Below are 21,783 nucleotides of genomic sequence, written 5' to 3' on the forward strand. Positions count from 1 at the left end.
CAGTGCGTCAGCCAGATTCTCTTTGAAGAATGGGCAAGCAAAGGGCACCAAGAACTTTTAAAAACATCATCAATAACAATGGTGCAATCGCATCTCCAATTCCCTCTTTCACAAGGAGACGAAACACAGCCAGACCTTCCAACCATCAATGTTCATATCCACTCAAAGTTTCCTGCCACCGCCCCGGGGCTCCTTCAACAAAACAGGAAACCAAAGTGCAAGACCATCAATGGATTCTCTTCTAGCCAGTGTTTGCACCCACAGCACTTAGGAGAGGCAGACACGGTGTTCCCAGGCTCCATCCCCAGTGCACAGGAGGTCCAGCAGCACAGTCACAGCCCTGCCAGGCGCAGGAGAGGGAGCAAATGTAAACAAGCCAACTGGGCATCCCCTCTGTCCCTCCTCCACCAACCTGAACCCCAACCTGGCATCCCCCCCTCACACTCTGTCTCCCATTCCCCACTACCCTGAGCCATGGCTGGGAATTCCCTCTGACCCTGCTGCCCCTCACCCCCTGTCCTAGGCCCCTGTCTGATGTCCCCACAGACCCTGCCTATCCCCTCCCTCTGCTGCCTTGATCACAAGATTAACATGGCCCATGTTCCCTGGCAGAGGGTAACACCATCACCCCCTGCTGCACGGTGCTTCCCATGGAGGGACCCCAGCCTGCTGCCTGCTCCTGAGTTCAGCTGCTCCAGCTCACCCAGAGCACATGGCCTTGCACCAGCAGCTGTCCTGTCTGCTCTCCTACCCACAGGCACAGAGCCCAGAGGAGCAGAGCCCACAGCTGTCACCCAACTCCAGAACCTTCTGCGTGTGCAGTGCTGAGCCTGCCCACCACAATGACTGACCTACAGCTCACTGCTACCTGCTCTGGGGCATCACCATATTAGTTACATGGCTCACATGTGCATCACCACTTTCTCTCACCTGAGGCAGCCCATGGCCATGGCTTCCTCCTTCAAATTCAGCCTCCAGGTCAGAGCTGTTCTTCTCAGCAGGTGGGAGAGGAGATGTTCAAATGCTCTTTTGTGCCATTGCACACAGCCAAGCAGAGACAGCTCCAAATGCCCCCTCTACATTGAGAGCTTCCTGGGGAGCAGCCAAGCAGGAGAAGAAGGGGGGCCTGGTCTCACATTGCCATGGAAGAAAAGGCTGCAGAAAAGCCACTTTCAGTGGAGAATGTGGGTATCGATCCCATTACCTCTTACATGCAAAGCCAGCGCTCTGCCATCTGAGCTAACTCCTCTCTGGCTAAAGAAAACCTGTGCCCCACTCACCTCATTGTTGATTCCATATGTCCCTGCCGCTTCCCTGGCTCCTTTCCTAAGATGACACTTGTAAAACCAGTTCCTATCAGCTGGTTGACTGTGTGGCCGCACTGCCAGAGTAGGAGGTTCACCATCACTTTCCCAAGAAGTTCATGTCTGAATGATGCATCATTCTTACCACTGCTCCCACAGAAACCTGGAGTAGGGGCTGGGACAATGTCAGGAGAGACATTGAAAAGAGGCCAGTTGGGGATGTCAAAGAAATCAAAATGATGGCCTCTGGGAGAGAACTGCAGCCAGCTGGGTGTGTGCTCCTGGAAAAGACTCCATGCGAAGAGCAGCAGCTGAGGTGGAGAGGGCAGAGCTGGGTTAAGTGAAAGCAAAGGAGTGATGGCCCTTTGGGGGTTTGTCTATTATCAGAGCTGTTCAATCCATCGGACAAAGGGGGGTGGCTGCACTACAATGACAGAACAGGGATGGAAGAGACCTAAAAAAGCCATCAAGCCCAGCCCCCTGCCCGAGGCAGGACCAGACCCATCAGATCAGCCCCGCCAGGGTTCTGTCAAAACGAGACTTAAACATCTCCAGAGATGGAGACTCCACTACTTCCCTGGGGAGACCGTTCCAATGCTTCACCACCCTCCGAGTGAAAAAGTTTTTCCTAACGTTCAACCTGGACCTTCCCAACTGCAACTTGAGTCCATTGTTCCGTGTTCTGCCATCCGTGACCACTGTGAACAACCTCTCTCCAGCCTCTTTGCAGCCTCCCTTCAGTAAGTTGAAGGCTGTTATCAGGTCCCGCTTCAGTCTTCTCTTCTGCAGACTAAACAGTCCCAATTCCCTCAACCTTTCTTCATAGGTCACATGCTCCAGCCCCCTCACGATTTTGGTCGCCCGCCTCTGGACCCTCTCCTGTGTATCTACATCCTTCCAAAAACTGGGGGCCCAGAACTGGACACAGTACTCCAGATGCGGCCTCACCAAACCCGAATAAAGAGGAATAATCACGTCTCTGGATCTACTGGCAACCCTCCTCTTGATGGGACCTAATATTCCGTTAGCTTTCTTGGCTACAGTGGCACACCGTTGACTCATGTCCAGTTTCTCGTCCACTTCAACTCCCAGGTCTTTTCCTGCAGAACTACTACTGAACCAGTCAGACCCCAGCTTTTAACAATGCTTGGGATTCTTCCAGACAAGGTGCAGGACTCTGCACTTGTCCTTATTGAACCTCGTCAGATTTTTTGCAGCCCAGTCTTCCAATTTGTTGAAGTCACTCTGGACCGTAGCCCTACCCTCCAGCATATCTACCTCTGCCCCGATCTCATTGTCATCCACAAACTTGCTGAGGGTGGAATCCAACCCCTCATTCAGGTCATTGATAACTATGTTGAACAGACCAGGATCCAGAACCGAACCGAAGTGGAACTCCACTAGTAACCGAGCGCCATCCCGACATTGAGCTGTTGATCACTTCCCGCTGGGCCCAACCTTCTAGCCAGCTTTCTATCCATCTTACCGTCCGTTTATCCAATCCACATTCCTTTAACTTGCCATCCACACCACCTGTGAATGCTGAAGTCGCCTCCCATCAGGTCTCTTGATTGCTCCCTGCCAGCCACTCAGACTGTGTCATTTTTTTTGGGCCTCTGCTCATAGCAGCCAGAGAGGAAGGACAGGCTCCCTGGCCAAGGCTGTTGGTGGATGGTTTTTGTTTCACTTAGAACAAAAGTGTTCCCTTGGCTCATTGAAAGGTACCGCAGGCTGTCTGATTGCTGGCACTCATAGGGGCAGGGAAGGCCAGGCTCCAGGCCAGCCATACAAGCAGGAGCACATGCCAGGACACAAACGACATCCTGTGTTTGTTGCTGATTTCAGCTTGGAAACTTTTGGGATAACCAGTGCACCACAGAATCTCAGCTGGCTTCCTCTGAGCCTCCCCTGCAATGCCATCCACCTGTGCCGCATGTGCCGAGACACATGGATAGGCCAACCTGGAGAAAGTGGTGGTGAGAGGCCCTAAGAGCTGCCTTTCACTAGCTCAGTGGGTGGAGCAGTGGACTTTAGGGAACTCTCAGCAAGTTCTGTGTAGTTGAGTGGACACAATGGGGGTCTTTTTAGACTCCCCTTGCTGAGGAAGAGCAACAGAAGAAAGGAACAGCCTTCAAGCAGTAAGGTGTCTGGAAAGGTCTGACAATGCCCTTTCCAGGAGTGCTTGCCAGCAGCAAGGACCCCACTAGTCACTAACTGCTCTAGGGCCTTTGTTTGGGAAAGGTCTACAGAAGCCTGGGATTGAACCAGGGACCTTTAGATGCTCAGTCTAACGCTCTCCCAACTGAGCTACTTCAGCAGCTGTGTAAATACCACCCCATCACTATGGGAAATGTTTTTCTCAGCTATTGTTGCCTTTGCAAGTGTCCTTGAGAGGCAGGAGGAATATTGGCAGCTTCCTTCAGCTTGAGTTCCTCTTTTGCCCCATTTCTGCCTAACTTCCTGGTTCACCCAGTGGCCGCAGGGGACTGCAGGATACTGATGGTAAGGAAGAAGATGGGATCTGACCCTTTCACCACAAGAGTATCTTACCACATCCTGGCCACTTAGCCTCAGGATCATTGTGTGACCGGATGGTGCCCAAGCTTTTGGAGAGGGGCAAGAAGTAAGCAGGGCCACTCGTGTGTAAAGGCCAAGAGTTACAAAGCAAAGCAACCCCAGGAAGAGTCTTTGAAGAAGTGACCCATCGGGATGAAGCATCCAGGGGTCCTCAGGTGCTCTCGGCCATCCTCCCTGTTGAAGGAAAAGGTCCAGGATCATTGAACCATGGAGATAAATGTGTGGTTGTGCAGATCATGTCGGAGAGAGAGCGAAGGTTTCTTCAACCGTGGGATTCTCTTCTGGGCATACATGTTGCAAGGAGGAGATGGGATGACTTAACAAAGAGAAGATTCAGGGGCAGAAAGAGTCCCATTATGGGGTCAGGAACAAGGTGAGTGGGTTAAGAGAGTTGTTCCCAGGCAGAGGAGTTAGCTCAAGTGGCAGAGCGCTCAAACCCTTGTCCTGGTGTAAGTGAATAACACAAATTCAGAGCTCCTCCTTTTCTGGCTCTGTGTAGATCATTTATAGGTCCAGGGCACAAACGGAGCTGATGTGGAAAGACATGACACGACAGAGTGCTGAGGAGGACAGTGAGCTGGCAAAGGGTTTTTTTCTGCCCTCTTGGGGCATATGGGGATGGAACTGAAGAGAAGAAAATCCTCTTTTGCTCTCTGAGGGTGACAGAAACATCAATTGCTCCTCTCCAGACCTGAGGCCAAGAAGAGACTTTTCCTGCCTAAGGCCAGGAGCTCAAAGGAGACAGAAGCTGCGTCTACACGTGCACGCTACTTCGAAGTAGCGGCAGTAACTTCGAAATAGCGCCCGTCACATCTACACGTGTTGGGCGCTATTTCGAAGTTGAAATCGACATTAGGCGGCGAGACGTCAAAGTCGCTAACCCCATAAGGGGATGGGAATAGCGCCCTACTTCGACGTTCAACATCGAAGTAGGGACGTGTAGACGATCCGCGTCCCGCAACATCGAAATAGCGGGGTCCTCCATGGCGGCCATCAGCTGGGGGGTTGAGAGATACTCTCTCTCGAGCCCTTGCGGGGCTCTGTGGTCACCGTGGGCAGCAGCCCTTAGCCCAGGGCTTCTGGCTGCTGCTGCTGCAGCTGGGGGTCCGTGCTGCATATACAGGGTCTGCAACTAGTTGTTGGCTCTGTGTATCTTGCACTGTTTAATGAAAGTGTGTCTGGGAGGGGCCCTTTAAGGGAGCGACTTGCTGTTGAGTCCGCCCCGTGACCCTGTCTGCAGCTGTGCCTGGCTCCCTTATTTCGATGTGTGCTACTTTGGCGTGTAGACGTTCCCTCGCTGTGCCTATTTCGATGTTGGGCTGAGCAACGTCGAAGTTGAACATCGACGTTGCCAGCCCTGGAGGACGTGTAGACGTTATTCATCGAAATAGCCTATTTTGATGTCGCAACATCGAAATAAGCTATTTCGAAGTTGGGTGCACGTGTAGACGTAGCCAGAGAGGGAGAGAGGGAGAGCAGAGCCCTGGCTGGGCATCTCCTGGGATCATGATTCTAGCTAGTTCAAATAGTTCTTTTACACCCCTGAGAGACACCACCCAGTTGTCTAGCGCGGATCTGTGCAAAGAGTCACCCCCCTTGGGAGTTAAACTTCCCCAGCTCCTCTGCCGGATGGGATCTAAACTCCAGCAGAGCGAAGCAGGCCCAGGTGTGGCTGGCAGGAGTCAGGTGTGGGCAGACAGCAGAGCTCAGGCTGAGGCAGGCCTCATGGCTTAGCTGGCGAAAACACCTCCCTTCTAAACAGGAACCCACGGATGTGTCACTACCAGCAGCTGCACCTCCGGGTGCCCGAAGGAGGACAGGTGAGCTGGGCTGCTGCCCGGAGCCATCAGGCCCACCAAGAGTGGGTCCATGTCTGGGAGGTCCTATGGGAGTACTTTGACTGGGGTGGTCCTAGTGAGCACCACCCAGGCCACCCCTGGTGCACCCCCTGCACACTCACACCACGGCCTGCACACCTCCCCCACCACCCACTGACCACCCCCACCACCCACTCACTGTCCCTATCACCCACACACCAGCCCCATCACATGCACACCGCCCCCACCACCCGCTCACCGCCCCCACACGTAACACGGGTGTGTGTGAAAATAAAACTGATTCCTTGTTAAACAACCAAAAAGCTCACCTCTGAGTGTGGAACACAACAAACACCATCATGACTCAGTACGGACATGGGGGAAACGAGATACACTAACTATTTTCATGGGGGGACGGGGCGCATGGGACTGCCCAAGGGTGTGGGTGCTGATGGGCACTGGTGGCCGTGGCCTAATCCGTGGGCTGTCGTCTGCCAGGCCCAGGCATGCCAGGGTCATGCCCTGGGGGGTGTGTGCCCTGGGGGGTACGTACCTGGCAGTCCAGCGCCGTGGTCAGGGAACGCCCGTTGGGCAGATGCCTGGCTGGAGCCGTAGGAGGGGATGTCCAGCACAAGCTCAGCCTCACTGTTGGACCACTTGGACGGTGGGTGACTGGCTCCTGCTCTGGCCCTGGGGGTGCGGGGCTGGGCTCCGGTCCAGACTCAGGCTCCACGTCCTGCTGGGGCTCCTCAGCCATGGCGCCAAGGAAGGCCGGGGAGAGGAGGTGTCGCTGGGGCCCAGGATGGCTAGGAGCTCGCAGTAATAGGGGCAAGTGGTGGGAACAGCCCCACACCAGCTGGCCGAGTCCTGCGCCCAGGCGTAACCCTGCTGCAACTCCTTGACCTGACCACTGATGTGGTGAGGGGTGCGGGCAGGGTGACCGCGGGTGGTCAGGCTCTTGGCCAGCTGGGGAACACGTCTGCGTTCTGCTGCTTGCTCCCCATTACGTGGAGCACCTTCTCCTCACTCAGAGCCCCAGAGGTCACGGAGCTCAGAGTCAGTCCAGGAAGTGCTCCTAACAGCCGACTGCCGCCATTGCGGACCCCACTATTTTGAAGTAGAGGGACGTGGAATGTCTACACACGTCCTACTTCGATGACAGATGTCGACGTAGGGCTCTGTTCCCATCTTCTCATAGGAGCTGCAGTTTTGACATCACACTGGCTAACATCGGTTGCAGCTTTGAAGTAGCGTGTCTCACGTGGAGATGTGGCACATGCTATTTCGAAGCTGTGCTTGCTACTTCCATCTCGCTTTCTCGTGTAGACGCACCTTCTGTGTTCTTTCCAAATAACTACAAATTGCCCCGTGTGCCCTTTCCATGTGAGAGCCATCTAGTGACTGACACTCACCTTTCCACTGCCCTGGCGAGACGGGCGGCAGGAATGAAGAATCAGAACATTCCAAGCAGAAATCTCCATCCCTCCATTGAACACAAACCATCACTGCCCCTGTCCAATAACACTTTTCCCATCACACTTTTGAACCCGCAATCTCTTGTCCTCATGTAAGTGAATAACAAGAGCTCCTCATTTCCTCACCATCCCCTGGATAGTTGGAGCTGATTTGTACACCCAGTGCCCACCTGGAGCCCATGCAGAAAGATGTGAATCTACCGAGCACTGAAGAGGGACACTCAGCTGGGGAGAGGATTTGTTCTGTCCTCCTCGTGCAGGTGGGAATAGAGACAAAGAGAAGAAAATCCTCTTCCACTCTCTGAAGATGATGGAAATACCAGTTTGTACAAGAGATGAGAACAAGAACACACATTTCGTGCCTTAGGCCAGGACGTCAGCGACAGGTGTTTGAGAATTGCTCAATCAGCTGAAAACATGAGTGCAAGAAGGGAAGCGCCCAGCATGGGGCTTGAACCCATGACCCTGAGATTAAGAGTCTCATGCTCTACCAACTGAGCTAGCCAGACCACAAGGGTAAAAGTGTCTCATGACCTATCACTGAGGAGAAGGAGTCAAATCTGCATGTCAGGTGGGTCAAAGACAAATGTGCGTGGCAAAGTGCTCACACGGGCCAGACTCCAGTCTTTCTTCTTGGGGCTGCCGGAGGTGAGATGCAAAGAAAACAGACTGTTGGAGTGAATCTTGGCCAAGCCTCTCACTGCTGCTGCGAGCTCTCCCGCACACCTCACACACCTACGGCCATTTCTGCACAACAAATTAACGCTGACACCGTTTCCCCCAGCGCAGAGCCGGTGCAGGCAGTCGAACACGTTTCTTTTTCATTCAGAGAGAACACGCAGGTGAAGAGAGTTTTCCGTGGGAAATTGCCTGTTAGTGACTCTCCAGAGAAAGGGGCATTAGTGGCTCACAGGCGGTTGTGCTTTACAACGCTGGGCGAAGGGAGCAGAAAGAGGGACCTGATTCACTCACCCTTCAGTTCCACTGGGGAGGGCAGAACCCTAACCGAGTGTTTCCTGCCTTCAATGTGCCCAGCACCGGGTGGATCAGGCTCTGACCTGCCCCAGATGAACGTCGGTCGTCCAGCGCAGTTAGTTGTGGGGCAGGAGAACGGGACAAAGAGGCTCCTCCTCATGCTCGTTTTCCTCACCCTGATTCCTCTCCAGCCTCGTGGGCAGAGCTGAGGAAGGAGAGTCCCTGAGGCAAAGCCCCGGGGGTGTCTGAGATGTCACCTGCCCTGCAGCCTGTCCCGCGTGGCTGTTGTCATGGCCTCTCTGTGAGGTCATCACCTTCCAACTTCTTTTAACCAATCAGCTGAGGTGCTGTAAGAGGCCCCTGTGATGTCACTCCCACACCTACCTGTACCCTGCAGGGTTCATGTCCTGCCCCTGGCAGCCCCTTTGCATGGCTGAGCTTCCACCCCTGTGTCACCCCCACTCACTCAGGGACATTCTGGGGCTCAACTCGGCTGCGCATGGGAACACCAGAGGCTGCTCTGTGCCACAGGCTGTTTGCAGAGATCATCTCGTCTGACCTCCTTGCACATCACAGGCCTCCTGTATGGCACAGTCGGGAGCAGGGCACCAAAGCGCACACCAGACAAGCACTTGGTCTGCACTGGAAGGTGCCTAGGGCTAGAGAAAGCCTCATGCCCCTGGGGCATCTGGAGGACATTAATGCAGTGACCAGAAAGGAAAGGACCCAAAGTCCACTCTTGTGGCTCTGCATCATAATCCACATGCAGAACATCTCTGTGTTCAGGTCTGCACATTTCACAGTTTTATATCTCTCTCAAGCTGAAATTGAATTCTTTGAGCAGTGAGTTCTACAATTCCTAATCGGGCCAGAGTAATGAACAATAGATAGATAGATAGATAGATAGACACCAAAAATCCATCAATCTATCTATCTAATTGGGAATACAACTATATGTCATAAAATTCCTTCCCTTTAATTTTAATTAAATTGAATTCCCCTTTAATTGCACCAAGGGAGATTTCAGTTGGACATTAGGAAATATTTCCTATCAGGGCAGTTAAGCACTGGAATAAAATGCCTTGGGTAAAGGCAAAATCTCCATCTTTGGAGATATTTTAGAAGTTGGAGAAATATCCAGCGGAGAATACCTAGACCAAGGGTAAGGAAACTTTTTACTTTGGTCCCCACTTTTCATCTCTGAAATTAGGAGCTACCGCACAACCTCTCGAATGTGATCAGAACCTACAGAAATTTCAGTGATGTTCACAGGCTTAAACGCCCATTTGGGAGTGTGAAAGAAAACAAGTCTGTAAAATAGAAGAACTTTATTCATCAGTGTATAAATGTGATGACACAGACATAGAAACAGTAACAGATTTCATCATTTTTCATTACATGGATGAGCCTGAGACCCAGCAGGTAACTGGGCTGTGCCCCCCTTATGAAATTTCATGCCCCCTGAGGTTTGCTCACCCCACGATAGATGGTGCTTGGCCCCGCCATGAGGGAAGGGGACTAGACTTGATGACCACTTCAGGTCTCTTCAATTCTAGAGCCCTATGAGTCTGTGACTCCCACTGGCCCTGGCCCTCGCCCTGCTTCACTTCTAAAGACTTTTGAATTTCTATGCCCTGCTCCTTAGCCTTGGAGTGTCAAGTATTCTCTTTAGTGGCCGGCACATCCTCTGCAGCCCCAGGGGAGGCACTGAAGGGGGAACTCATATCTGCCCTTGACTGCAGGAATTGCCCCTGCGTTTCCCATTGGCCAGGAAGGGGGAACCGCAGCCAATAGGAAGTGGTGTGTGGTGCCCACGAATGGCAGGGAGTGCACGGAGCCACTTTCCCCTCACCCCCAGGAGCTGCTGCTAGTGGGAGGTGAACCTGCTTTAACCCACTGCGCCACCCCATGGCTGCACCAGAGTTTGATATGCCCCAATCTACGCTGCTGCACAAGGGATACTGCAGCTACCCAATGCACTGCAGCCCCTGGAGGGTTTGCTGGAGGCAAAGGGCTGTCTAAGCAGAGTCCCTGACCCTGTACATCAGGTCTGGCATCCCCAGGGCCTCTCTGTTCCCTGCCAGCATGGCCCACACAGCACAGAAGGAACACAGGGCTGAGACTGGGGACTCAGGTGCCCGGCTGCCGTTGCAATGAATGGAATGAAACGGGAAATGCTGAGGTGCCCTATGCAGCAGTGCAGTCAGCATATGGGTAAGGACGGCCCTGCCACCGGATACTTAGCTGGCAGAGAGCAATCTAGAGCTCTGATAGGAGGAGACACCAGCATGCACATGTGGTGAGGCTGGCCAGCCTGTTGGAAAGGGGCTTTGGCCATCTCCATCCCTCCCCTCGCTTGGCTACTTACTTCATAGGGTGTCATAAGGAGGAGGGAGAAAACTTGCTCTTCTTGGCCTCTGAGGATAGAACAAGAGGCAATGGGCTTAAGCTGCAGCAGGGGAGGTTTAGGCTGGACATTAGGAAAAAGTTCCTAAGTGTCAGGGTGGTCAAACACTGGAATAAATTTCCTGGGGAGGTTGTGGATTCTCCATCTCTGGAGATATTTAAGAACAGGTTACAGAGCCGTCTGTCAGGGATGGTTTAGACAGTACTTGGTCCTGCCATTGGGGCAGGGGGCTGGACTCGATGGCCTCTCAAAGTCCCTTCCAGTCCTAGTGTCCTATGATTCTATCACTGATTCACCTGACTGAGAAGCACTTGGGCCCTGGACACAGCCTGACCAGCCTTTCCCCATCCCAGGAGATGATGTTGATCACAAGGTTCTTGTCCAGTCCTCATTGTGTTGACCTGACGGACAAAATTCTTGCGGTCCAAATACACCCCACCGGGGCAGGGTCTCCAGCCCATGAGGCGGAGGAAGGCTTAATAGTCACCACCTCTACAAAAGGGACAGGCTTCCAAGTGGGTCTGGACCAGGTGAGGCTGGGGCTTGCCTGGACCCAGCTTCTCAAAAAACAAAGCCAGCCCCCCATAAGCTCGCACTGCACCGCACACTACCCCAGGAAGGGGCAGCAGGAGCACCCTGCCAAGTGGCACCTGCCCTCCACAGCAGCTCCAGTGGTTTTCTCTGCTCTCCATTTCCTCCCCAGTTCTGCTGGCCTCAAAGCTCTAGGAATCAGGGAAGTCATAAACACAGGAGACCACTGCCCCAGCCAGTCATGGCCCCCAGCACTTCTGCAGAGGTTGTTGTGGAACTCTGGAAATCCTCTTCAGAGACATTCAAGTGTCTAAGTGTCTGGCTGTGCGACACAAATTAGTGCAGAGATGTTAAGGGTGGTGGGACCTCATTCCTCTGCTGGGTGGGATGCTCAGCAGGAACTAAAAACCTTCTGAATAACTTTGGATTGCAACCTTTCCTCAAGATGTGATATCGAGTCTTCCCCCCAGCACTCCCTTCCTTCCCTTGGAGGTGGTGGGATTAGAAGGCCTCCAGGGCTCTGCTTTCTTAGTTTTCAGCTTTTAGCTACTGGATGAGGAAGAGTGGCCAGGCCAGTGGGTTGCTGAACCAGGGGACAGGCCAAGCCAGCAGGAACTGGTGGAGTGACAATAAAGTCAGAAGAAAGAAGGGGGCACTGCTCTCACATTGCCTTGGAAGAAAAGGCTGCATAAAACCACTCTGAGGGAAATCCATCCCACAACCTCTTGCATGCAAAGCAACTGCTCTACCATTTGATCTAATTCCCCTCTGCTTAAAGAAAATTTCTGCCCCAGCCACCTCATTGTTGAGTCCATATGTCCCTGCAGCTCCCCTGGCTCCTTTCCAGAGATGACACTTGTAAAACCAGTTCCAAGCAGCCGGCTGGCTGAGCTGTTCAGACACAGCTACTAGGTGAGCCCTTGGGGCATCTTGATGAAGTGGCCTGGCTGCTTTGGATGGGGAGGTTCCAGCATGGATGGGGAGCTGTGCATGTCCAGCTGTGCAGGAGGGCTCTAAGGACATCCCTGCCTGCATCACAATGCCACTGCCTGGGGGTGCTGGTGCCTGGCAGCCTGGCTTTGCAGAGCCTGGTGTCCTCAAACCAGGTTCCGCTGCTGTATCACCTCCCTGGGCTCAGACTTTCATTGAGCTACCTGAGCAGGTGATCAACATGCAACAGGGGTGGCTCTGTGAACTGCAGAGGTCTGTAGCATACACTGCTTTGGCAGATGCACCATTTCTGAGAGCAGCGGCAGAGGAGATGATGGACAGTCAGTGTCTGTGGCAGGAGAGGTTCACATTGGGGCTCTGGGGCATATTTTTATACTTTTAATTACAGGCCATGTCTGTGATTTATTTCTCGAGCTGTTTTCAGAGTGCCCCATCTGGGTGTGTTTCCAAGTCAGAGCTGTTTGAAGCACCCACCTGGGTTGAGGGGTACGACCAATGAACGAGCAGCACCCACCCGGGCTGAGGGATTCAACCAATGAACTGAACATCCCTCCCTCTCCATGGCCTCCTACTCAGAAGATAAATAATACATTAGTTTGCCACAGGAGGCAGGATCCAGACATTCGGCACAATGGGCTGCTGGACACGTTGGACTCTGGCCTCAACCAAGCACCCAACATTCCCTGGGGTCTGGCCAGCCCCAGCAGGGGAGTGTGCTGATGGGAGGGAGTGTGTGTGGGTTATAAGCCTGTGTGTACTTAGCTGGGTTAAATTGGCATAAAAGTGAGACCATGAACCGTTCGAGCTGTGCATGACTTTTGATTGGCTTTCTAATTGGTAACGATTCCAATGAAACCTGGTTTGGAAACAATTCACTCGTCGGTTACTTTGAAGTAACCAGCACAACGTCAAAATAGCGCATTGTGTCTGCTCGCACCATGCGCTATTTCAGTGTTAAAATCAACGTTAGGAGGTGAGACGTCAAAATCGCTATTCCTATCCAAAGATGGGAAAAGCCCCCGACTTCGACACTGAACGTCAAAGTAGGGCATGTGTCGACGATCCACGTCCCACTACTTCGAAATAGCAGGGTCCTCCATGGCAGCAATCAGCTGAGGGGTTGAGACGTGCTGTCCACCCCCTGCGGGGCTCTACGATCACTGAGCACAGCAGCCCTTAATGCACCATGGACCTGCATTTCCTGTGGCAGGAAGCTGAGAGCATGCAGGCAGCAGCACACACACGTGCTAGCCTGCAAGCCCTCTACGGACCTCAGCCCGAACACCCAGCACCAAGGCATCGAGCCAGCCCCCTGAGAGCCCCCAGGGCTCCCCCCCAAGGGGACTCAGGGACTCCCAGTACCCAAACGGGGGGACAAAAAGCAGCAGGGCCCCTCCTGGTTGGAGGCCTAGCTGTGAGACCTGTTGGGGCTCTGGGGTGAGGAGGACGTGCTCCATGTGATGGGGAGCAAGCAGCGGAAGGCAGAAGCATTGACCTGACTGGCCAAGGGCCTGGCCACCCAGAGTCACCCTGCCCACACTGCAGATCACGTCTGTAGCAAGGTGAAGGAGTTGCGGCAGGATTACACCCGGGACTGGGAGTCGACCAGCTGGTCTGGGGCTGCCCCCACCACTTTCCTCTTCTTACAGGGAGCTCAGGGATATCCTGATCCCCCAGAACACCTCCTCCCCCCAGACCACATTGGACACAGCAGCTGAGGAGTCCCAGCAGGCCTGGGATCTGGAGTCCATCCCAGAGGCCAACCTTGCACCCCAGGGCCCACCCGAGCAGCCATCCCTTGGGATGGAAGAGGAGGGATCCAGCACTAAGGAGGGGGGGCTCCTCATAGACCTCTCCTCTCAGAGCACCAGCCAGGCATCCACCCACCAGGGTACCCTCAACCGTGGCAGTGGAGGTTCAGGTACGTAACCTACAGGGCAAACACCTTTGTGCCACGGGGCGGGGGCACCAGACATGACCTGGAGCCCAAACACCCCCAGGGGACCCCGACCTGCAACTGCCCAGCCACAGCACGGTCCCAGGATGGCAGCATGGCCAACAGCACTCTGCTCAAATTTCCACACTTTATGGGTGCACATGGCCCAAGCTCAAAGACCCACCTGGCCCTGTGTGAGCCAGGGCTGCCCATTGCAACAGCCTGTCCCTGGAGCAAGGAGCTGGGACTTGGGGCTTGTGCCTCAGTGCTGTGAGCTGCACTCCAGCAAGCCCCTTGCTGCACTGCAGAGCTTGTCTACATGAGCCGGTGGCATCAACTCAGTTCCATTCTTATTACAGCAGCCCAGAGGCTTTCCAATTCAGGCTGGCCTGGATTCCCCCTCTGCCAGCTGCCAACTCCCCCAGGGAGCCACAGATCTGATCCCAGGGCAAGAGGCAAATCCCCTGGGACCATATCCCAGCCCCAGCTCCCTGCATGGGGCAGACACAGCAGGGCTCACACTCAGCAGAAGAGCCGCCCTCGGCCCCAGCACACACTGTCTGTGCTGCCCAGGGAGTGAATTGCACTAAGGGAGCCTGTGAAGCGAAGGGGCCTCACCGCAGACCTGCAGCCCTCGCCAGTGCAGACGTGTGGTACCCCCCACTCCTGACCTACAGCCCCTAACAGCCCTGGGAAGCCTCTTACTCATGACTTGCAGCCCCTACCAGCCCAGCTCTGTGGTGCCCCTCACTTCCCACACGCTGTCCGGATACTGGGCTCGAGGGCACCTCTGAGCTGGGCCCCCAGTGCCAGTCCCGTCTACACAGCTCCACACTCCCTGCAGGTGAGTGACTGTTGTGAAGAGGATCCAAAGGGCAGCTGGTCCCTGTGAGAGGAGTCTGGGCCAGGGCTGCCTGTGGGATCCCCTGGAAAAGCCAAGAGCCCCTGGGAGGCCATTGACTGGCTGCCAAGTCCCCGGCCCTGCTCAAAGGTTTCACACAGGGAAAGCTGTAAAGTCAGCCCCACCCCCAGGGCACAGGGATTTGCACTGGGCTGGTAATAGAGCAAAGGGGTTGTGTGGAGGGTCACAAGTGGGGCTGAAGGGCAGAAGGAGACAGAAAGGCAAAATGTTCTTCTCGTTACGCTGCATCAAACACTCCCCCTGACGAGCTCCAGCTGGGGCAGCGCAGCCCATCCCCCCTCCGTGAGAGACAGGAGATAACTGTGCCCCAGAGCTGGGCCCTCCTCGCCCCACCACTGGGGTGTGAACAGGGAGAAAGGAGGGAGTGGGGAGCACAGAGTGAAAGTGAGGGGGGGTCTCAGGCTGGGGGAGCAAAGGACGGGCAGGACTCCAGGCTCTGCTGGTGGGATCCTGGCACTGGGGCAGGTGGGGAGAGAGGAGGCTTCCCTCAGGCACAATGTCTGTGCTGGGGAATGGGAAGGGCTGGTTGTGGGCAGTTCATCACAGTGGTTCAGCCCCACAAAAGCTCAGCACTGGATAAATTAGGTCAGTAACCTTTAAAGTGCTGCAGGACGGGTTTCTGGTTGAAGACACAGACTTATGCAGGTACCTCTTTGTCAAAACCCACAGGTTAAAGGGGTGGGCACCATGGCTCAGCTGGCTAAAGCACCTGTTTAGTAAACAGGAGATCCTGGGTTCAACTCCCAGTGGTGCCTTGCTGCACATCTGTGGCAATGTTTTCTTCCATCTGTCTGGGGAACAGAAGAGCCCTCCCTAAGCAATCGCAGTCATTGCTGGGGAAGGTAAAGGGTGATGGGAGAGGGGCATTGGAAAGCCTCCACTCACAGACTAGAGCTCAGGCAAAGTCAGCTGGAACTGGTGTTGGGAAGGTGACTCCTCTGGCAGCAAGAAGAGAGGATGATCCTCCCAGCTCTGGGGCTGTCTGGGCAGGGCAGGAGAAGGAGAGTTACTCTCCTCTCACATCCCTTTGTCATTGACAAAACCCAAACAAGTTAGAAGAAAAGTCCCAGAAAGGCAGAACATGGCCAGGATGGTGGGGAAGCACATGGAGGTGTGGGCTGTGGGAAGAGAAGTACCTGCACAGCACAGCATGTACTGTGCCCCCTCTCACATCTTGCTCACAACTCTCCTGTTCATACATCCCAGAATCACGTTTGCTTTTTGTGCTACAGCATCACCCTGTTGATTCATATTTAGCTTGTGGTCCTGCAGTGAACCCTAAATCCATTTCTGCAGTTCTCCTTCCTAGACAGTCACTTCCTCACTGGGCCGCTTTCCATTTCAGATCACACTGACACACACAGGAGGGAGATGGGGGTTACCAGCTCCTCTTCCCAGCTGTGGTGTATCACACTCCCCTTGAAGCCCCAGTCATACTTCCTGAACGCAGCTGCAGCCCTCGGATCCAGCAGCTGAGCCTGTGAAGGGCTCCCCACAATTTCTTTCAGGCTCTCCAGCCCTGTGTGCCTGACAGAATGTCAATGGAATTGGAGGGATGGAAAAGTCTTGCCCCAAGAGCTTCTGTGGTGTAGTGGTTGTCACATTTGCTTAACATGTAAAAGGTCCCTTGCTCAAAAACAAGTAAAAGCCTCAACGTTTTCCTTATTCTCTCTCCCCTCACCTCCTTCTGCCCCCACCTGTCCCTCTAATAAGCCCAGCTCCTGTGTGACAGAAGATGGAGACCTCAGCTGAGCATTGCCTTTGCTGTGAACATGGGGAAGCTGCAGGAGATAAACCAGTCACTTCTAGGAGGCTTGAATCTTGGCCTCCCTGCCCTTGGAGGTTCTCCTGTGGAGGTCGGCTCTCCCTGCTGGCCTCCTCTGCTTGAGTTGCTGAAGGAAGAAGTGAGGCAGGAATGTAGGGGAAGAAGGAAGCCAAGCTGAGGAAGGAGGGCGGGGGGGAAGCTGAGTGCTTTAGGCCCATAAATGGAGCGCCACCCTTTCTTCTGCCAAAGCCTGTGGAGGTGAGGCTGCCTGAGGGAAGGAAGAATCCTGTGTCTGTCTCATGGCATGTCCGGGGTGGCTCATGGCAGCCCAGGAGCAGACGTGGGTGTCGGAGTGGAAGGGAAAGAAGCAAAGCTGTGTCCAAGAGGGCAAGACCCGCCACTCCATTGTGGCAAAGCTGAGTGAGCAGAAGTGGGTTTGAGGGGGCTCCCTGTCAGCCTCAGGGAACTGAGAAGCACTGACCCTTTGCAGCTGAGCCAGGGGAGTGGTTCATAGTGTTGGGCATGGCTGGATGTGAGCCACTGGACACCACGAAGCCCCAGCCAGCTTGTGTAGGAGGCAGATCTGAGGCAATTGTCCTAAACAGAGGCGGTAAGGTAGGGGGGGAAAATGTTTGAATCATTCACATATTACAAGCTCATTTCTGTGTGTGCAGCCTTTCTATTTTGGGTGATGGCTGTGTCTGTCTGTCTGTCTGTCTGTCTGTCTGTGTTTCAGAACTTCTGCTCTGTCTCTGGGTCACACTCAAAGCCAGTTGGGCAACGCACTGCCTAGCTTGCTCAATGGCCCCTCCTGTGGCATCTCCTATCCAGTTGCCCCAATGAGAAAGCCAGGAATACAGCTGAAGGCTACGCAAGTAGCTCTGACCATGCCCATGCACAGAACCCAGAGCCTTCCAGGCCACATGCTGAACAGCTTTTGTCTGGGAAAAAGAAACCACAAATCTCATGGCAAAGGAAGACAAGAGGGAGCTGCATCTTCCCCAGCTTGTCTTCATTCCTGCTTCTTCTCTCTGGGGTAATTGTTCTCCAACCAGAGCACTGAGAAAAGCACCGAAAGACCCACCCCAGCTGTGGCTGGATCACGGAGAGACTTTCAGTCCTGCAAACTCCCCAGAACTGCTTGGAATCGGAAGGTTTGGGAGGCTTTGTGTGCCTGTGACCTGCCATTGAACAGCTCCCATCCTGTTCCGTTGTGTTCTCTTCAGAATAAACCTTTTGTTTCACACACTAAAGGGTTGGGTGGCCTGTGGGGTCAGAAGAACATTTTTGTATGTGAGCAGGGCGGTTAAACTGATTCTCACTGTCCCACACCTAGTTCCTGATTGGGAGTCAGAGAACTGGAATCAAATCAAGCCCTGAGAGTGGCCAGTGCCTTCAGCAGGGGCAACATCGAGCATTTCCAGGGAGGATGGACCCAGACTCACCAGAATCAGGACTCCAGGCATCTCTGGGCCCACTGCCTAGTTCTACAGCACCAGCCCATTGCCCCAACCCCTCCAGCCAGCTAAGCCAAACACCTGGATCCAGCAGGCCTGAGTCACCCTGCTCTCTCTCTCTCGCATGGGATGAGAGAGGGAAGCAGCACACAGAGCTTGCCAAGGCAGCGCTAGCAGGTGCCTCTGACCTTGAACTGTGACTGCAGGAAGCAGAGCCCTGAATGGTGATCTTCACACCTCCCCAGCTGCTCCTTACGCATTTGAACAGGCTGGTATTCTACGCTGGGCACCTCTCACCCTCAGCTGGCAGCAGCACTCTGCCCTCATTGCTTCCCTGGAGCTGCTCTTTTTCCCGGGACCCCCTCTCCCCACCCTGGGCTTCCTTAGCATGTGGCCCCAGGGCACTTCCTCCAGTCAGAGACTGAGCTGTCCAGGCCCATTCCTGTGGAGATGTGATTAGAATCATAGAATCCTAGTGCTGGGAGGGACCTCAGGAGGTCATCCAGTTCAGTCCCCTGCCTAAAGCAGGACCAACCCCAACTAAATCATCCCAGCCAGGGCTTGCTCAAGCCAGGACTTGAAAACCTCTAGGGATGAAGATTGCACCACCCGTCTAGGTAAAGCACTGCAGTATTTCACCATCCTCCTGGTGAAGTAAAAGCAGCACGACCCAAACACTGGGCTATTGCTGCTACGGCTTGAACCAAGGTTGTTGTAGCCACAATGCAGAGTATTTAACCACTGTATAGTCAGAGGCAGCGACAGGAGGCCTGCAGGGAGCACTTTCTTTTCTCAGACTTTGCCTGACAGTCTGATGTGAGGCTGGAAGGCCTGGGGAGGTGATGGAGAGCAGAGAAAGCCTGTGCAGCAGCTGTTGGGGACGGCTGGTGCCCTTGGCCTTGGGTTCCTGGTGTCTCTTCCTGTGTGAGGTGGGTGTTGCCGTGTTGAAGAACTGGGGAATCCTCTCCTGTCCCACACCCCAGCTGCAGCCCCTCCCTTAGCCGGGGGTGGTGACTCTGGCCTGCTCCCTGCCAGCCACTCAGCCTGTTTCCCTCATCTCTGTTGCTCTCCTGCCCAGAGGGGTCAGGTGAAGGGCAACAGGAAAGACCCTTCAGTGGCCGGCATGGGGCTGGGACTCACGAGTTTGGTGCTCTGAGTACCAGGCTCTGGCCAGCTGAGCTCTCCAGCCTGCAGAGAAGGGCCTCCCAAGGGGCCTTCTGGAAATGAGCAACAGGCAGCTGCAGGGCCCCTGGCCCCTGAATGAGATTTTCTCCCCTCCCCCACCAGCCTGGCCTCCCCTTTCAGCCTCTGTCACCCATCCCCCACTGCTCTGAGCCCAGCTAGGGGGGTCCCCTCAGCCCCGGCTGCCCCTTGCCAGCTGTCCTGGGCCCCCGCAGTGTGTCCCTCAGACCCTGTCTCTCCCGCCCCTCCCCACTGCCCTGAGCCCCTTGTCCCCTCAGACCCTGCCAACCCCCCACTGCCCTTTTCCCCTCCTCCCTCAGCCATAACCCCTGGCTGGGTTCCCCCCACACCTGCCACCCCTCCCCACTGGCACCCGACCTCCTCCTCCCTTTCCATTGCACAGTCACACACTGAAACCTTGGGGCCTGCCCAGGGGCTGGGTGAGAACAGAGACAGCCTGTGGGTGCAGCCCCTGCCTGGGGGGATCCTGCCCCACTCCCACCTGCACCATTCATGTCCCTGCAGGGGTTTTGCTCCCAGCAGGACAAGGACATTTCGAGGGGAAGCAAAGGGAAGCCACAGGAGGGGTCCCAGGCTGCTCCCCGGCAGTGCGGGTGCATCAGTTCAGCACTGGGGGCAGCTGGGGGAGAGGGAATTACCACTGGGGGGGCAGAGCTGGGTGTGAGCACCTGGGAGTGAGACTCTCCCTGTCGCTCACTAGCGTGGGGTGTCTCTGCAGTGGCAGGGCTGGGGCAGGAGCTGCTCCCGCAGACAGGGCAGAACGTAGCTCCTGCCGGCTCAGGCAATTGTGTCTGTGTCACAAATGTGCTGCAGGAGCTGGTTAGCACTGACCTGTCTGGAGAGGGCCAGGAGGCACCACACACTGTGACCGGGATTCCCTCGTGCTCAGTGGCCCAGGACTTAGTGCTGAGCACTGGGCTGCACAGACCTGGTGGTGAATAACAAGAATCAAGGGTATCACCTCCCTGCCTTAGTAACAGACAAAGGGCTTTGGGGTTCCTCCCATGCTCCCCAGGCCCCCTCTGCAGCCACCTCAGCCGTCCACCTGTCAGTGTCTGTTACTTCTTCCTCCAGAAGGACGGCAGCCGCCTCCTGCAGCTCTGAACTCTCCAGCACAGCCCAGAGGTGCTGCAAAGCAGGTGAGAGGCAGCCAGAAATATTTGGCCAGGCACCACTGGGTGCTGCTTTCCTCATCCCCATGTACCTGGGAGGTCCATGGCCAGGGGAGCCACAGAGCCTCTCTGGGACTTTTCTCCTCACTCGTTTGGGTTTTGTCAGTGACAAACAAAGGGATGTGAGAGGAGAGTAACTCTCCCTCCTGCCCTGCCCCACTGCCACCTTCTGTGTGCACAGACAGCCCCAGCGCTGGGAGGATCAGACTCTGCTCTTGCAGCCAGAGGAGTCACCTTCCCAACACCAGTCCCAGCTCCCTTTGCCTGAGCTCTGCTCTGTGACTGGATAGTTTCCAATGCCCCTCTCCCATCAGCCTTTACCTTCCCCAGCAATGGCCGGGATTGCCAAGGGAGGGCTCTTCTGTTCCCCAGACACAGGTAGGAAAATGTTGTTAAGGATTGTCCACAAGGTACCACTGGGAATTGAACCCAGGATCTCCTGTTTACTAGGCAGGTGCTTTAACCAGCTAAGCCCTGGTGCCCCCCTCTGGCAAGTTGTGTCTCCTGACACAGAGGTGTCTGTATTTGTCTGTGTCCAACCAGAAACCAGCCCTGCAGCACTTTAAAGGTTACTGACCTAATTTATCCAGTGCTGAGCTTTTGTGGGGCTGAACCACTGTGATGAACTGCCCACAACCAGCCCGTCCCACTCCCCAGCACAGACATTGTGCCTGAGGGAAGCCTCCTCTCTCCCCACCTGCCCCAGTGCCAGGATCCCACCAGCAGAGCCTGGAGTCCTGCCCGTCCTCTGCTCCCCCAGCCTGAGTCCCCCCCTCACTTTCACTCTGTGCTCCCCACTCCCTCCTTTCTCCCTGTTCACACCCCAGTGGTGGGGCGAGGAGGGCCCAGCTCTGGGGCACAGTTATCTCCTGTCTCTCACGGAGGGGGGATGGGCTGCGCTGCCCCAGCTGGAGCTCGTCAGGGGGAGTGTTTGATGCAGCGTAACGAGAAGAACATTTTGCCTTTCTGTCTCCTTCTGCCCTTCAGCCCCACTTGTGACCCTCCACACAACCCCTTTGCTCTATTACCAGCCCAGTGCAAATCCCTGTGCCCTGGGGGTGGGGCTGACTTTACAGCTTTCCCTGTGTGAAACCTTTGAGCAGGGCCGGGGACTTGGCAGCCAGTCAATGGCCTCCCAGGGGCTCTTGGCTTTTCCAGGGGATCCCACAGGCAGCCCTGGCCCAGACTCCTCTCACAGGGACCAGCTGCCCTTTGGATCCTCTTCACAAGAGTCACTCACCTGCAGGGAGTGTGGAGCTGTGTAGACAGGACTGGCACTGGGGGCCCAGCT

General features: G+C 55.0%; 4 non-coding genes across 4 annotated transcripts; 1 reads left to right on the forward strand and 3 right to left on the reverse strand.

The window, feature by feature from the left end:
* Positions 1-3,548: 3,548 nt before the first annotated feature.
* On the reverse strand, positions 3,549-3,621 carry TRNAL-GAG (transfer RNA leucine (anticodon GAG)). Its single transcript has one exon. It is a non-coding gene; the product is annotated as a tRNA-Leu (tRNA).
* Positions 3,622-7,609: 3,988 nt separating this feature from the next.
* Positions 7,610-7,682, reverse strand: TRNAK-CUU (transfer RNA lysine (anticodon CUU)). Its single transcript has one exon. It is a non-coding gene; the product is annotated as a tRNA-Lys (tRNA).
* Positions 7,683-15,576: 7,894 nt separating this feature from the next.
* Positions 15,577-15,650, forward strand: TRNAT-AGU (transfer RNA threonine (anticodon AGU)). The gene has a single exon. It is a non-coding gene; the product is annotated as a tRNA-Thr (tRNA).
* A 5,250-nt stretch (positions 15,651-20,900) lies between these two features.
* On the reverse strand, positions 20,901-20,974 carry TRNAT-AGU (transfer RNA threonine (anticodon AGU)). The gene has a single exon. It is a non-coding gene; the product is annotated as a tRNA-Thr (tRNA).
* Between the last annotated feature and the right edge of the window lie 809 nt (positions 20,975-21,783).

This window comes from Carettochelys insculpta, chromosome 7, assembly GCF_033958435.1.
Source record: "Carettochelys insculpta isolate YL-2023 chromosome 7, ASM3395843v1, whole genome shotgun sequence".
NCBI lineage: Eukaryota > Metazoa > Chordata > Testudines > Carettochelyidae > Carettochelys > Carettochelys insculpta.